We start from the raw sequence: 15,623 nt of genomic DNA, 5'->3' as shown, positions 1-15,623 counted from the left end.
GCGGTCTCAGTCCTCCTCCCACCTGTGACAATAAAAGATTGACAAGGCGCTCGACAGAGATGGCCCTAACCCTGAGAGTCCAAAAAAGCCTGGAAAGAAAGAATGCTTTTTGGCAACAAGTAAGCAGGTATACGTCTTTGAAGTGTTAATGATTTAATAGTGTCTGACACGGAAATCAGTAAAGCGAGAATCAAATATTTACACATACTTCCCCAGCGCTGCACTTTCCGTCATGGGAAGGTATTGGGCAATGGAAAATTTCTCTGATACTTTTACAGGAAGAGACTAACGAGGCACAGCTTTTTGATGCTATTATGTAAAGCTCGTAGGAGAGCACTGATGATATGTGAAGCTCTCTGTTTGTTCACAGACTAAAATACCACACTGAGAATTATTTACCAGGTTGTTTATGATTTGCCTAAAAATAGACTGCTTTTCTTTATCTAAAAAAAGATGATGATTTTACCTAAATCCCCAAGTCTATTGTCCTTAGCATTGTTAACACTTATCATTCAAAATGTCAACAATGTTCTCATTAATTATAGGCACTGTTTCCTGAACTTGGCATAAAATAGAAGTCAGAAATCAGAGCTCACATTCTTAACTCCACCACTGATTAATAAGCTAGCAAACTGTCAAAAACTCATTTTAGTTCTCTCAGAAGATAGAAAAATACCATCAAGGGAATACTTCAGTTCTATCCAAGACCCAGGAGAGGCCATGTTCATTGTTCTGCAAGGGTTAATATGGAAAGTGTTGGAAAACACTCCAGCGGATAAAATGGGGAGGACAGGGCAGAGGGGAGATAAAGTGGAAATGGTGGACCCACGTTCAGACAGAGAAGTAAGGTTGGGTGTTCTACGGCAGAGTGGTGAAAATACTTTACAACAACTTGTTGTGCATGTCACATGCTAGAGAACTAGAAAAGGAATAGGGAGGGAGCCCAGTGGTAGAAAACTCACCTACCATGCATGGGGCTTTGGATTCAGTCTCCGGCACCTCAAAAAAATAAAGAAATAAATAACAAGAGTCAAGTCAGAATTTTTCCAGTACACACCCAAAAATGATAAAAGCTTGAGGATTCAGAAATGCTGAGTATGCTGCCTTGATCATTACAGTGTATGCATGGCATCATTAAATTATCCCATGTACCCCACAGATATGTATCAGATTTATGTATCGATTAAAAGTTGTGAAAGAAAAATATGCAACAAACATGTTCAGAATTAACTTGGAAGAACATTCATTTTTTTGTAAATGAAAAGTTTATACTTCATAGAATGACATACTCTACAAAATCCCTTGTGCAGCTGCTATAATCTCATGGTGCTTCTAACTTTTGGGGAAGATAACTGTTAACTTTTTTGAAAGATTATTACAATGCCTTCATTAGATTTGCGTCTTCGGATTTGCATAAAGTTATATACTATTCTTGTTTCCTGGGGAGATGGCAAATGATAATAAACATTGTCTTGGTCAGCTTTCCTGCCATTGAGCAAAACATCTGACACTGTCAGCTTAAAGAAGGAGACACTTGTTTTGGCTCATGGCCTCGGAGGTCAGTCTGTGGTTGGCTCTCTCTGAGGCCAAAACATCCGGGTGGAAGGGAAGGCAAAGCGGAGCTGTTCATTTCATGGGAATGGAGAAGCAGAGAGCAGGGCAGGGGCATAGAGGGAGGGACCAGAGACTGGATCTAGTCCCCCAGGTCGGGCCCCCACACACACCCAGAAGGGTGTGTCTCTTGTGCCGATCAAGTCAACCATCGAGGTTAGCAAATATTTTGTGCAAACTGTCCAGGTGTCATGGCTCTTGCCTGTAATACTGACACTTTGACAGGCTGAGATAGGAAGATCCAAAGTCCAAGCCTAACATGGACAATTTAGTAAGAACTATCTCAAAATAAAAACGAGTGGGGGAGTAGCTCAGTGTGAAAGCCTTAGGTTCAATCCTGAATATTGAAAAAAAAAAATTGTGAACATTATGTTTTTCTTAAAATGTCATGAAGAGTGGAAGTCAGCAGTTAATTATTAAATTAAGTATGAGCTTTTAAAAATATTTCCAGAAGGACTCTGGTTGAGTACAAATAGATAAATAAATGAAACAAATTATGAATGACTACACTTTAAAAGTCTGACCTTCAGATTAGACCCCCAAGTCCTGAAGTGTGACTTCTCTACCTTCTAGTAGTTTGTATTCCAAATCCACAGCATCCTACCCGTTGTGCTGTGCGAGAGCTCTGGTGACCAGGTCGCCTCCCAGGAGACATGCCCGAACCTGTGGGATCCTGGAGTAAGCATGTTCCTGGCGCCAATGATGATGCTCAGCTGGGAAAATGTTGAGATAGAGTCAGCAGAGGTTGTGCTCTGGAGGCAGAAAAAACTGTTTGCAGTTTCTGCACATTCCAGTAGAGATATTTTAATCTCACTTTTCTTTCCTATGCAATTGGCTAATACTCTGATGCTTTTCCTTTCCTTTCTTCTGTAGACTTCACCTCTTTCTCTCTCCCCCCCCCAATCTGTTTCTCTCTTGCCCCATCTTCTCTGATATTCCCAGTCAACACAGCAAGAACTCTGCAGGCGTTAGACTTGTACCAACCTCTGTCTGAGCATTACGTTGCTTTAGAGCAGATGTAGCCCTACCTCGCTGGGTGGACTGTAGGATATTTGAGAACATGGATCATGCTTTACTCAGGGATATGCCTCGTATCAGGAAATACTAAGAACTTCTAGAAAAACCTTTGATGAATACTCCCCACTTGCAGATATGTATTCTAGGATTTTGTTTTCAAACCCTTGTTACCTAAACAGTTTATTTCAAACTTCTTATCTGTGTGTCTATAACAACACAACATTCACAAGACCGACTCCACAGTCCGTTCTCTGTAAAATCACATTCCGGTAACTTATCCATTCATTTCCACTTGAGTGCCGTACACACCTTAACTCAATGTGTCCGAGACTATGGCAGATGGATCATCTGGAATAGAATGTAGATAAATATATTTCTTCCATTATTAAATATAGGTTCATATTAGGTGTGGCTTATGAGAAAACAGGACTAGCTACCAAACCTTTGATTTCTTAGGCATTTTTTTCACAAAGAATTATAAAAGAAGCACTTGAATAGCTCAGTGTTTAGAAAAGATTGTCTGTCATTATTCTTTTGTCTTTTGATGAGAGGCACAGCATGCTGGCAGGAGCACAAACACTGAATTTCCCGGTCCTCAAGAACATATAACAATCATGGCTACCATATAGAGCTGTGAGGATGAAATGCGCTAGTACATGTTACGCGTCTAGAACAATGAGGCACACATGTGAAGAAACTGTATGAGTGTGTGTTGCTGGCATCATTATTAAGGGAATATTTCTATTTGTGCCCACTATGTTGCAAGATCTTGTTGTTCCAACTCTATGTTTGTCAGCTTTCTCATCACTGGGACAAAATACCTGCAACTTAACGAAGAGAGGATTACCTGGCTCAAGGATGTGGGGCTTCAGTCCACAGTCATCTGGCTCCCACTGATGAGTACAGCACCCCTCTGGCACAGTCACCTTTCAACTTCTGAACACATGAGACTTTGGGGGACATTTCAGATCTAAACCATAGCACCTTCGTGCATTATTCCAAAAACCTGTAAATGCTCATATTCCTACTTGAGAAGCAAATTGTGATAGATTCATGTAAATGTACATGATGTTCAACATTCTCTCTCTCTCTCTCTCTCTCTCTCTCTCTGTGTGTGTGTGTGTGTGTGTGTGTGTATGTGTGTGTGTTTACTGGGGTTTGAACACAGGGCCTTCCCATTGAGCTACATCCCCAGCCAACGTTTTATTTTTTATTTTGAGACAATATGTCACTAGTTGCTAAGTGGCTCAGACTAGGCTTGAATTTGTGATTACCTTTCCTTGGCTCCCCAGAGTGCTGGAATCACATTGTGACCCCCCACCGCCACAAACACTTCCTCTTTATTACTGAAATACTGCTTTGGGCTGGGGATTTAGCTCAATGGCACTGCACCGCCTTGCAAGCGCAAGGCCCTGAGGAGTTCGATCCCTCAGAAAAAAAAATGCTACTTTAAAAAGAGCAAAGCAGAAGACAGATAAATAGGAAGTGCAGGGATCTATTTCAAATAAGTGGGGAAACAAGAGCTGGAGGAAGGGGCGAGGGGACAGGAGAGAAAGGGGATAGAGGAAAAACTGAAGGGAAAAACAATGAAAATACACTTTAGCAGTGGGGAGAGAAACCAAGAGTCGGAAGGAATGGGAAGCGGGGTGTAAGATGAAAACAGAAAGAATTAGAATGTGCTGCGTATACCCACCAACTCCTCACGTCTACTGTAATCGGTACGTACTGCAAACATGTACTAATAAAACATAGACAAGATGAAACTCAAGACAAAATTAAATAAACATAGGACTACAAGAAGTACTTTATTTGTTTTCCCTTCAGACGTGCCATCTTGCAAGGCCTGCATGCCTGGTGCTCTGACTGTCTGGAACAGTGGCAGCGCCCTATGGCTCGCGTCCCACAGCGCTGTCTGTGTCACTGAAAACTCGAAGTTCCGCCATCACTGGTCCTCCAGAAGTTAGCCATGATGCAGTTTGATAAACCAGTCTGCTGAGGAAAACCGGCCGTGCCTGCAGGTACCCAGCCGGAGCACACTTTGATGTAGAGTCTTTAATGGTGTCAGTAGTGCAGAGCGGGTAATGACAGAGGAGCTGAAAACCTGAACTTTATACGCTGCTTTGTAGTTTGCCGAAGCGTTTTCAATATATTGTCTCATTTATACTCAGAGAGCTCTGTGAAGGACAGGAACATCTGCTTTTCAGCTGAGGAAACATTGCAAGTAATGGGTCAACCAACAAAATAGATGGCTCCAAATTTCTAAGAGAAATGTGTCCATCTCTCTGTCAGCAACAGAGTGTGGCTTGGCTTTTGTTCTTTTCAGTACTGAAGACTAGATCCAGGGCCTTCACGCTGAGCTGCACCCCAACCTCTTTATAGATTACACTTGGAGACTGGGTCTCACTAAGTGGCCCAAACTGGGCCTAATCTCCCCACCCTCCTGCTTCAGCCTCCCAGAGTGCTGGCAGTACATGTGCATGCACCACCACGCCCAACCTGACTTGGATTCTCTTCAAAATAACCTACTGGGGAAAAGGGTGTAGATAATTAATGGACCAAAAGATGATCATTGCAGTTTGAGAGTGGATATTTAGGGTTTGCTATCCTGCTATGTCTACTTTTGTACATTTAATTTTTTTTCATAATTAAAAAATGTGTTTAGATTTTTTAATATTTCTGGGTACGCATCTTGCACATATGGATCCCAGCCGCGTTCTTTGCCTGCTCTGCCGGTTTTCTCACTGGTGTGGTGTAGACAGTAATACCCGCTCCTTCATAGGGGAACTGTGGGAACCAGGAGCTACCGCACAGAGCGGCTGCACGCCTCGGCACGTGCGGCGTTATTCTAATTCCCACTCGTTTGATTTTTCATAACAGGATAATGCCCCTTTTGAACAAAATAGAATAAACTCACTTGTTCCTTCAATGACTATCACTTACATCGTGGGTAAGTCCACGACTAAGTAAGCACTGGTGATTTGGAAGCAAACAAAATAAGCAAAGCTGGCTCCTCCCAGCGCGCAGACTCTGAGCAGGAAATGCATAAATTTATAATGTGCTGTGCTGCAAAGGGGGAAGTGAAGCTAGAGAAATGCGATAAAGAGAGACCGGCGCTTATTTAGACAAAACAGGCAGAGAAATGGCCGTTGGTCCACACGGGCACCATCAAAACTCAGTCCGCAGTCCTTAGGTTCATGTGTGGGCGTCTGCGGCTGAGAGGCCAGCCCCGGCGAGGACCGAGCCATTCCGCCCAGGCCGCAGAGGTCCGTGGGGGCTCTGGACCCGAGGCCAGGCAGACCCTCGTGGTGGGAGCACAGCTGCACCCCGAGAGAGGAGGGGCTGCGTCGCAGGGCCCTTTCCAGGTGACCTAACTTCCTCCTCCCAGGCCCTGCCAGCGGTGCCGCGGATGGAGGAGCAGGCCGTGGACACCAGGCCCACTGGGGAGCAGTGTAGATGCATGTGACAGCAACTTAGCAGAGACGAGCTGATAGGTACTTAATGCTCCCCAGCCGCATCAGGCCACCACCCGCGCACTGAGGTCAGCAGTGCTGCTCGCTCTGCCTGCAGAAGCCCGGAGCAGGGTGTAGCTGTGCACTTCCATTCTGACCACGCCCCGGGGAGCATTTCAGCACTTGGACTCTGGTCAGGGTGGGAGAATCTACTACGAGGGAAATTCGGCAAATCCAGCCAATCGGGTCTCAGGGCAGTGTTAATTGATAGTTACGGTAAACGTAAGGAAATGATGAATATAATGTCAATAATTCAGATTAAACTGAGGATTACATTATAAAATACATTAGAGCCGGGCATGGTGGTGTGTGCCTATAGCCCAACACTTTGGAAGGCTGAAGCAGGAAGATCACAAGTTCAGATCCAACCTGGGCAATTAAGTGACTTAGAGGGAGTCTGTCTCAAAATAATTCCAGAAAGAAGGCCCTGGATTCAAACCCCACACCACAGGAAAAGTACATTGCAGCATAATGCGCCCGTTCTGTATACAGAGGACGTGATGTTAAATGTGTGTGGGCTGAGCACAGAGCAGAGCCCTCTCCTGAAGTTATCTTGGTGAATAAAAGAACAAGAGACTGAGAGGTGAGAGGTGCTTTGCAGAGCCAATGAAGGGAAGGGTGCCCTGTCCGGGCAGCAAACCCTGCGAGTGAGCGGGGAGAGGGCTCAGGGCAGGCAGTACCTCAAGTCGGTTGACCCTCCTTTCAGGGCCACCTTTCAATGGGAGCAGCAGGGACAACCCCACAGGATGACAAGGGGGAAGTGACCAGGCTGACGTACCCCTTAAGGGGGCCCTGAGCTGCTGTGTCAAAGGCAGGACAAGAACACAGGGGCATGCAGGCCACTTGGCAAGCAATAATCCAAAGGCCAGGGCAGGGCGGCTTCCACTGCTCTGGGATGATGGTGTCAGTGCCCCGGCGTGCAAACCTGTAGTCTCAGCATGCGGGAGGCGGAGGCAGAATGGTCATCAGGAGGAGGATGGCCTGGCTGCACAGCAAGTTCAAGGTTGGCCTACTCCACATTTTGCCCCGGCCCCAAAAACAGCAGCAGCAACACAGTCATGTCTTACTCTGATTGGAAGCCAGTGGAGCTCTTGGATAGGTCGGGCATTGGAGAAGAGGAAAGACAAGGATGGCTCTAGGTTTTGGGCCTAAGCAACTGGACATATCGAGTTATTATTACTGAGTTGAAGAACAGGATGGCATTTACCAAGACTGGGAAAACAAGGACAGGGAAGAAACCAGAGTTCGGCTTGGCTTCAGATGAGCTAAATGTGAGATGCATATTAGACATTCAAATAGGTGTGCTGGGTCAATGGTTGGGTTTTTGTGTGCGAATTTCAGGGGAAAGGTTTGGGATATGGATGGATAGACAGACAGACAGACAAGACGGGCATCACAGATGGATAGGTGGGCGGGTGGATGAACAAAGTTTAAAACGATATGAATGCTCCTGAGCTGAGACTGGCTGAGATTATGCAGGGATTGAGCAGACAGAAGAGAAAGTCATGGTCTGAGGGTAGAGCCCTGCAGCACCCCAACATTAAAAGTCTAAGAAATGAAAGGGACCCGCACAGCAGATGGAGAAAACTCAACCATAATGGAAGAAAGGAATCTGTAACTATGAAGAACTCGTGTGCTATTTATTTCTTTGTGCCCTGCTTCTTTTCTACAAAGGCTTTGAGGCAGTGAACAATAAAAACAAATAATAAGCTAATAAAATTGAAATAGAAAAAACTCTTGAGTCACAAAGGAAAAACTAAAAATACAGAAATTACAGGGATCAACATGGTTACTGCAAACTTCACAGTTGCTTCTGAATTTCCTAGAACTCACAGCCAAAATGAGGTATAGTCAATGACTTACTGTCCGAGAGTGGCTGTATCAAAAGATCACGAACTACAGTATTTAAACAGCAGAAATGTGTCTGGTCACAGTTCTGGAGACAAGAATCCAAAATCAGGGTGCCCAGGCTGGTTTCCCTAGGAAGTCACTCTCTTCCCATGTCCTCATGTGACCTGTGTCTCTGCATGCACCCCGATTTCTCTTTTGCTTCTTCTAAGGATGACAGAACCATGGAAGAGAGGCCCAACTTGACAACTGCCTTTAAATTTAAATGTCTTGTTAAAGGTCTTACCTCCTCAGATCTTCACACTGGAGACTAGAGATGAAAAATGTAAATTTGGGGGAGATGTTAGTCTATAAAAATTAATAATACTGTTTTTACTTTTTTAAATTCTAAAAAAATAAATCCTCAAGCAGAACTACTTATTACAGAAGTCACACTAAACTTCACACTGCGTGGGATGTTTGGCTCTTGTGTTACTTTACTGTAAATGCAGAAGTCCAGAAAGATAATCCTGAGCTGAACACAGAAGGCGGGGACTTGAGCGACCTGCGTGCTATCTTCAGAGAAGAAATTGTCCTCTGTAGGAAATAAAAACGCTGTTACTGTGCCGGAGTCAGTAAGCTGTGAGGCTGAGAGGAGGAGAAATCGGACAGGAAAAGTTCTAGATAGTCCTTCTAGAAGCCAAGTTGGGTGTCAAAGAGCATAACCATTCGAGAAAAAAGTAAGGTCCAGAAAAAGTCTGTGGGCGTGTGCAGTGCTGAGCAGGGAACCTAGGGCCTCACATGTGCTAAGCAAATGTTCTGCCTTTGAGCTACTTCTCCAGCGGAAATCACCCATGAAAGATATGCCTCCTCACTCTTCTTTGGCAGATACATACTTATGTGTTTTTATTTTAACCTGAAAAATACATGTGTAAAGTTCTAAAGACACGCGACCGTTATGGTCTACCAAGGCACGTTTGCTCCCGCGTATTCCCTTGTTCTGATGCACACTAGCCTGAAAACTTAAACAGGACTTGTTTGGTACTTGGGAGGGAGCAGGCAGGTGGTTATATCCCTGTAGACTGTGCTCATGGTGATGCCTACTGACCTAGGAAGAACAACAGGGAAACTCTTGAGAGATGTAGCAGAATGCACCAGAAATACCATAACAATTAGGTGAGAATCACTAAACCACAGAACAGAAATTTACATTCATTGCACCCCCTGAGTTCCGTCCCCTCACATTCATCTTTTGAAGCCCTAAGCCCATTGTGGCGGTGTCTGGAGAGGAGACTTTTGAGAAGTCATTAAGAGCAAGGGAGTTCCTGAGGGTGGGGTCTCAGGAAGAGATCACTGCCCTTATCACAGGAAAGAGAGCATGTTTCCTCTCCAGTGTGTGACAGAGAAAGGCAGTGGCTGTCTGTAGCCAGAAAGAAATCTTCACTAAAAAGTCCACTCCAGTAGTCAATCCAGGATTGCTTTCTGCCTCTGTCTCTCTCACCCTCAGTTCTAACTCCTTTTTTGTCTCTCCAGCCACAGTTTTGCAGTCTCTCTGATTTGCCTCCCTGCTGCCTGCATCTTTGTGCCCCTTTATGGGTTCTGGCAGGGCATACATTTGTCAGCTCTTGGGTCCAGGGAAAAGCCAAACTCCATCCCCTGTCCAAAGCATACCCAGCTCAACCTCCAGGCTTCGGCCTCTACTTGGCTAAAAGAGACTTGGCCCCATCTCAGTTGAGAATTACTCAAAAATAGAAGTCAGGGGATTAGAGCAGGTGGGAAAATGTTATCCAATCCCAAGTTTTCAAGTAGCAAAGTAGAAGCAAGTGAAGTAGCCCTTAGCGAACATTTTCTGGGTGCGTATTCTCCACTGTCTTGCAGACTGAGGGCCGGATAGTCTTCGTTCCGTTTTTCCCATCTAGATGTGTCGTAATGGGCTGGCCCCACACACATCCTTGGGATGTCACTTCCGTGAAGCTCATTCTCTCTTTACAAAATTGTCTTTCCAGAATTTGGGGTACAGCTCACAGGTAGAGAGCTTGTCTACTATGAGCAGGGCCCCGGGTTCAATCTGCATGATGCAAAAAAAAGAAGAAAGGAAGGAGGGAGGGAGGGAGGGAGGGAGGAAGCTGTCCTCGGCTGTGCCTGCTGAATGTTTGCCGCGGCATTCCTCAGCCTTCCTGTGCGGGGCGGTTACCTAACACATACAACTTAGAGGAGCAGAGGCTCGCGCGGGTTATGGCTGAAGAGCATTGAGTCCACATTAGCTGGCTCCACAGCGAGGACATCATGGCGGAAGGGTGTGGTCAAACAAAGGTGGCCAGGAACCAAAGCGGAGGAACAGTGCCAGAGAGGAAGGGGCCAGGGACAGACACAGCTCCCAGTCACACCTCCAAGCCCACCCGAAACACCCAGAACTTTCCTACACTGCTCTATTTGGCATTTCTTGTCTTTCTTTCTTTTTTTTTTAATCTGGGATCGAACTCAGGACCTTGCCCTTTTGAGGCAGGCATGGTGCCACTGAGCTAAATCCCTGGCCTTCCACTAGGCATTTCTTAATTCAACCAAGTTATGTATTAGGATCGATAGTCACAGCTGTTGATGGTGATTTATAGTATAATTATATAAAAAGATAGAACTATACTTTTATCTCATAACAGCGCCAGCTCCTACGACATTATGCCCTCTGTCGCCCACCTTCCCAAAGGCCAGGCCTCCCAATCCAGACACTGCCACAGTGTGCCTTGTTTAACATACGGGTGTCTATAATAGACCTTTCTGCAGTGTTTAAAAATCAGAAGATTTTTATCCGAAATTCAACTTTATATACATGGCAAGCTGCACCATCTGGCAGAAGGTGGCCCTTGTCCTGGCGTCTGCACGTGACTCGTGGCTACAGCCAAGTGCCAGTGTCCCCTGTAGCTGCTGCCTGTGTCTTCCAGTTGACCCTGGCAACTGCCACTTTCTGTCTTCTTTCTGATGTGCAAACTCAGTTCTGATTGTCATTTATCATTATATTTTTACCTGGAATTTCTTTAACATGCAGAAGTATTTTGTAGCATTCATGCTTGTATCAAAAGCAGAAATTTAAAGATAGATTTTTTTTTCCCACAGCTTTTGTGCAAAATGTGATTGAGATAGAGATTAGGGCGGGGCAGAGCTGGCTGGGGAAGTCGGCCTGACCTGCTGATCACAAAATCCCGGTCCCAAAGCCCTGAGTATGGATCCCGGAGGGTTTCCCACAGGGTGGCCCAGACCCGCCGTCAGCCCGAGGAGCCGGTGGTAGGAAAGGGCAGTGCACAGGGAGATTGTGCCCTATGTTCACTCTTCACGGTGGCCGCCCCACACCGTAGGGCGCGCTTCCTCTCCGACTTTCACGTGGCCCAGCCTCGCTCTGCCCAGCCTGCTCCTTTTCCTGCCTTTCCTAAAGCTGTGCTGCCGCTTGCGTTTGTCTTGCTCCGGGCAGAAAGGACCTAGAAACCACCTCCAGAGAGACTGCAGCACCCGTATTTCTTTGTGGAAGTAAAAACTTTTCCCACATGCTGTGTTACTGTTGCAGCCATTCAACTTTAAAACACATAAAACACAGCACTATAAGAACTACGGTATCTGGAAGGAAAAAAACAGATGCAATAAAATAAGATTAAATTATAACCAAAAGGACTGAAGTGTCAAACAGGGCGTTTGAGCAGTGTAATGGTTTATTTTTAGATGTCTCACTAGGTGGGGTCTTTGGAAGGAGCCCGGGCCACGTAGCACCACAGCTGACGGCCATTAGGGGCTGGGCCTGGGCCTGGTCGGAAGAGGGAGCCCGTCGGTGTGTGGCGGGAGTCTCCATCGCCTTTCCTGGCTCCTCCCTGACTCTGCTTCCTGGCCTCAGTGAATGATATCAACAGCTGTTCCTCCGCCATGCCGTCCTACCTAGGAGCCAGTGGACTGTGGGCTTTCAGCCCTGTCAGCCCTCTCTGGTTCCAGTGAAGGGCCACAAAGGCAGTGACTGAGGCAGGGGATGCAGTAGCTCTGAACTGGCCTGGTTCAGGAGACAGACATGTGCACGCTACAGAATGCATGTATGAAACTGGCATGTGTGCCCACGAACCCCGCCATACATGCAGGCCTCGCCCCTCCCACCCTCTCCCACCCTTCTCTCTGGTTCTCAAGTTTGCAGCTCCTGCTGTGAATGAACCGTATACAAAAAGAAACGACACTGAACTGCCCTCCACCATCCCCCAAGGGCCCGAAGTGCCTGTCACCCGAAGGTGCAACACCACATACAGGAAGCTTCCTCTCAGTAGTTTTATAAACGTGACTGTGTGCCTCATAACGCATGAGGCCCAGCAGTGGAGCCAGAATGGGGCATGTCGGCAACCGGAGATCAAAAATAGGTCAGTGCTAAATTTTGTCTCTTGTCCTAGGCCAATACAGAACTATGGAAAAAAGTCCTGAAATACACTTCAAAGTTGATATGCAGTGTTCTAGACAGGGACTAGAGGTGGACTGATATGTCAGGAAAACGTTTCTGCCTCGGGAGCCATGGTGCTTAAGCAAATACCCCAAGCCTGATAAATGAAGAGGAGGAGGAAGAAGAGGAAGAGGAGGAAGAGCAGGAGGATGAAGAGGAGGAGGAGGAGCAGAAGGACAAGGAGGGGATGGCTGGTGGGTGTGGGGAAGAACAGGTCAACTTGAGCCCACAAGGTCACATGCCGCACAGTCTGCCTGGAAACAAGCCAGGCTGCTGCAGCAGCTGACCAGCCAGCAGGTCCAGGGGCATTGTAAGCAAAGCAGCCTTCCCGGAAAGAGGGACAGGACAGTGAGGTGCTAGCAGAGTTCAAGCAGGGAGATTTCTGGCTCCTCTGGCCTAACATCATTCAGATCGAGCACAGAGTGAAGATAAAGGACATCTTATTGAATTCTTTTTTTTTTTCTTTACACTGTTAGATATAATGATGACATAAAAGAAGGGCTTAAGGAGATTCTTCACCAAGCAACAAAGTCGTTAGAAGTTCGCCCTGATGCTAAAGCTCTACCCCATAATTACACAACTTGTCTGCGGCAAGTTTTCAGACCAGGTTTTCCTAACACCCTCGTCGTACCAGGCCTGCCATGACAGAAGAGCCCCCAGCAGTCTGACAAAGCCAGGGCTCCTCTGGGACGTAACAGCCCCCCGGTTCACCAGCTCAGAATGGTCACTTTATTTCGCCTACTGTGTAACGCACTTGCAAAGCAACAGGGGTCCTGGGAAATCTCTCATACCGGGTGTCCACTGCATGGCCACTGGAACCACGGGGCAGGATCTACAGAGGGCCATGTTCCAATACACCTGGTTTTAGGTCATCTGTCCCTAGTTAATCTCAAATTACCTCTCCATAATAAAAGCTGGTAATCAAATTCTTTGGTCTCTTGGGAAAAGGTGTCTCTGATCTCTTCTATTTTACAAATAAGTCTGAAAAGATGTTCTTGATTTTCCCAAAATGATGAAATTGTTGTATCTTCTTTCCTTGTGGCTAAAAAAATATTTAAAATCCATGCCCCAGAATCACATGCCTTATTGAAAAAAGAAATTGGCTTTAACATGAAAATAGATGGTTTCTTTGAAATATACGATGGAGACCCCGTCCTAGTCTGTGAAACTGAAAAAAGACCTTTGCGTCATGTAAGGCCTGGTTCTGCTTCTTCGTGACTTTTTGCTAGGGGAAGGTAGGTTCCTTTTAGAATCGTTCAGTGGCTGCTTTTTCGCTAGTTATACCTTCAGAGCTGTCCTTCCTCTCTGGTACCACCATGTTCCTCCTCCTCCTTCTTCTCATCCCGTCACCTCCTCCTGTTCCTCGTATTCCTTTTCCCTGTTTCATATTCTGTGCCACTGAACTAGATCTATACCAAAGGAAAAAATAAGAGGAAAGTGAACGGGACACTTTGTGTCTTTCACTGCAAGGGTAAGAGTCCCAGCTCGGTAGGTAACCATTTAAATTAGACTAAAAAGACTATTTACAGCAGAGGGAGGATTTCAAAAGGTTAGTAAATGATCAAGCTAGAAAGAGATTTAAGATCTATGAGAAACAGCAGGGAAATTCACGATGACAGAAAGCAGATTAGTGCTCTCCGGGGGATGACGGCCCCAGAGCAGGGTGTGCTATTCTGGCAACAAAATTAACACACAATTGTTCACGGGTTGTTTTTCCTAATACTTCTATGGGTCCTTCACCTGTTTTTATTCTAAAGAAATCCAAAATTTCCATCATCAGTTCTAAATAGGCTGCATTACCCTATCCTAGGGGGTTGTAAGAGGTGAGCAGGAAAGAATGGTTCTGGGGAACAGAGACCCAGAAATAATCCAAGCTCCAAGTGCTGCTTTATGACCCCCAGGTGTGGCTCACTCTAAGTAGTCAAGAATTTAAACTTTTTTCTCAAACAGGATCTTGAGTCAACAGTTAAGGTGTTTGATGGCTTATAAAATTGAAACGCAAAAGGCAGAGTGAGCTTCCGGTATGGTTGGATGCAAGAGTCCATTTAATTTTATCAAATGTATTAATTCTTCGCTCTTGACTTTATCTCCTGTGCTGGGCGCTCAGTCCAAGGTTTACGGCCTGCACACAGCACTGGCTCCCAGTGGAGCTTGGCGTTAGCCACACACAGAACTGCACAGACAAGAAGGAACTTGCCTTCCATGGCACTCCGGAAGAGCAGAGAAGTGACTTCCCCAGGTCCATAGCGAACCCCGGGCCACACTGCACCGTTCCATGTGGTGCAGACAAGAGTTGTTCCCGGTCAACCAGAGCAGAGGGGTGGGACACGGGCACATCTAACAAAGCAGGCAGTTGGGCAGGAGGTGTGGCTATACAGTTCCTTCCTTCCTTTTCCTCCTGAGTAATAAAATGTCAGCGCTACTTGGGGCCCTACAATGTCCCTGGCCTGGAATCCTCAGGTTGAGTTTGCCAGGTTCCCAAAGCCCAGTCACCTGCTGCACAAGCGCCACCATTCCCAGCAGTTACTCCGGCGCAGCGGGCTGTGCGGGATACTACCGCACCATCGCAGGCCTGGGACAGCACAAACACAGCCAGACCGCAGCCCACGAAGCTCACACTTCTGGTGGGGGCCTTTTCTCTGATGTCTTACAGCCATTCTCTCCATAAACCCACCTCGAGCAACAGAAAAGTGAAATTTTTCATGATCATTTATTTCAGACCATCCGTGACCTCTTTTGCCTTTAGCATCTTTAATCTCAGAAATGGTAATTTATGTTCTGTAAGATATAATAATTCAAGTGGAACTTTTGCCTACATTAATCTTTAGTCTCAAAGGAATCGTTTCCTTAATAGTTAAAGCAGCCGATTTGCACATGGTATCTGAGTGGATAAAAAAAAGTCAGTTATGGAAAGGCAAACAATTCCGTCAACTAAAACTATTGTTCTGAACCAGATATTTGCAGAGAGACACAAGGTGAATGGCTTGAAAATCAGGACACATAATACAGGGGCTTTTCAGTCACATGAAAGTTAGACTATGTCAAATTCTCACACACACCTTCTAACCAAATTCGAGGGAGGGAGGGCTGGAAGGAATAGAAGGCAAAAAAGTTAAAGTGTGTTATGTGCACACACAAACTCCCCACCATATGTGTAATCATTATATATTCCAACATATACTAATAAAAAATGGAAAATT

At 45.9% G+C, this 15,623-nt stretch overlaps 1 long non-coding RNA gene across 4 annotated transcripts in view; it reads right to left on the bottom strand.

The window, feature by feature from the left end:
- LOC104857808 overlaps positions 1 to 15,623 on the bottom strand; it is a 61,345-nt gene that overhangs the window by 6,294 nt on the left and 39,428 nt on the right. Inside the window, exons 4-6 of one of the 4 annotated variants that reach the window (XR_778985.2) lie at positions 2,938 to 2,976; positions 2,178 to 2,324; positions 963 to 999 (exon numbers count right to left, since the gene is read on the bottom strand). This is a non-coding gene — a long non-coding RNA (uncharacterized LOC104857808). The remainder of the gene's footprint in view (positions 1 to 962; positions 1,000 to 2,177; positions 2,325 to 2,937; positions 2,977 to 15,623) is intronic. The other 3 variants (XR_778986.2, XR_002025141.2, XR_778987.2) reach the window with 3 other exon arrangements.

This window comes from Fukomys damarensis, unplaced genomic scaffold (genome assembly GCF_012274545.1).
Source record: "Fukomys damarensis isolate Sample0158 unplaced genomic scaffold, DMR_v1.0_HiC HiC_scaffold_27, whole genome shotgun sequence".
In the NCBI taxonomy this organism is placed as follows: domain Eukaryota; kingdom Metazoa; phylum Chordata; class Mammalia; order Rodentia; family Bathyergidae; genus Fukomys; species Fukomys damarensis.
The sequence above is the reverse complement of the archived record's forward strand: the minus strand, read 5'-3'. Positions and strand labels throughout refer to the sequence as shown.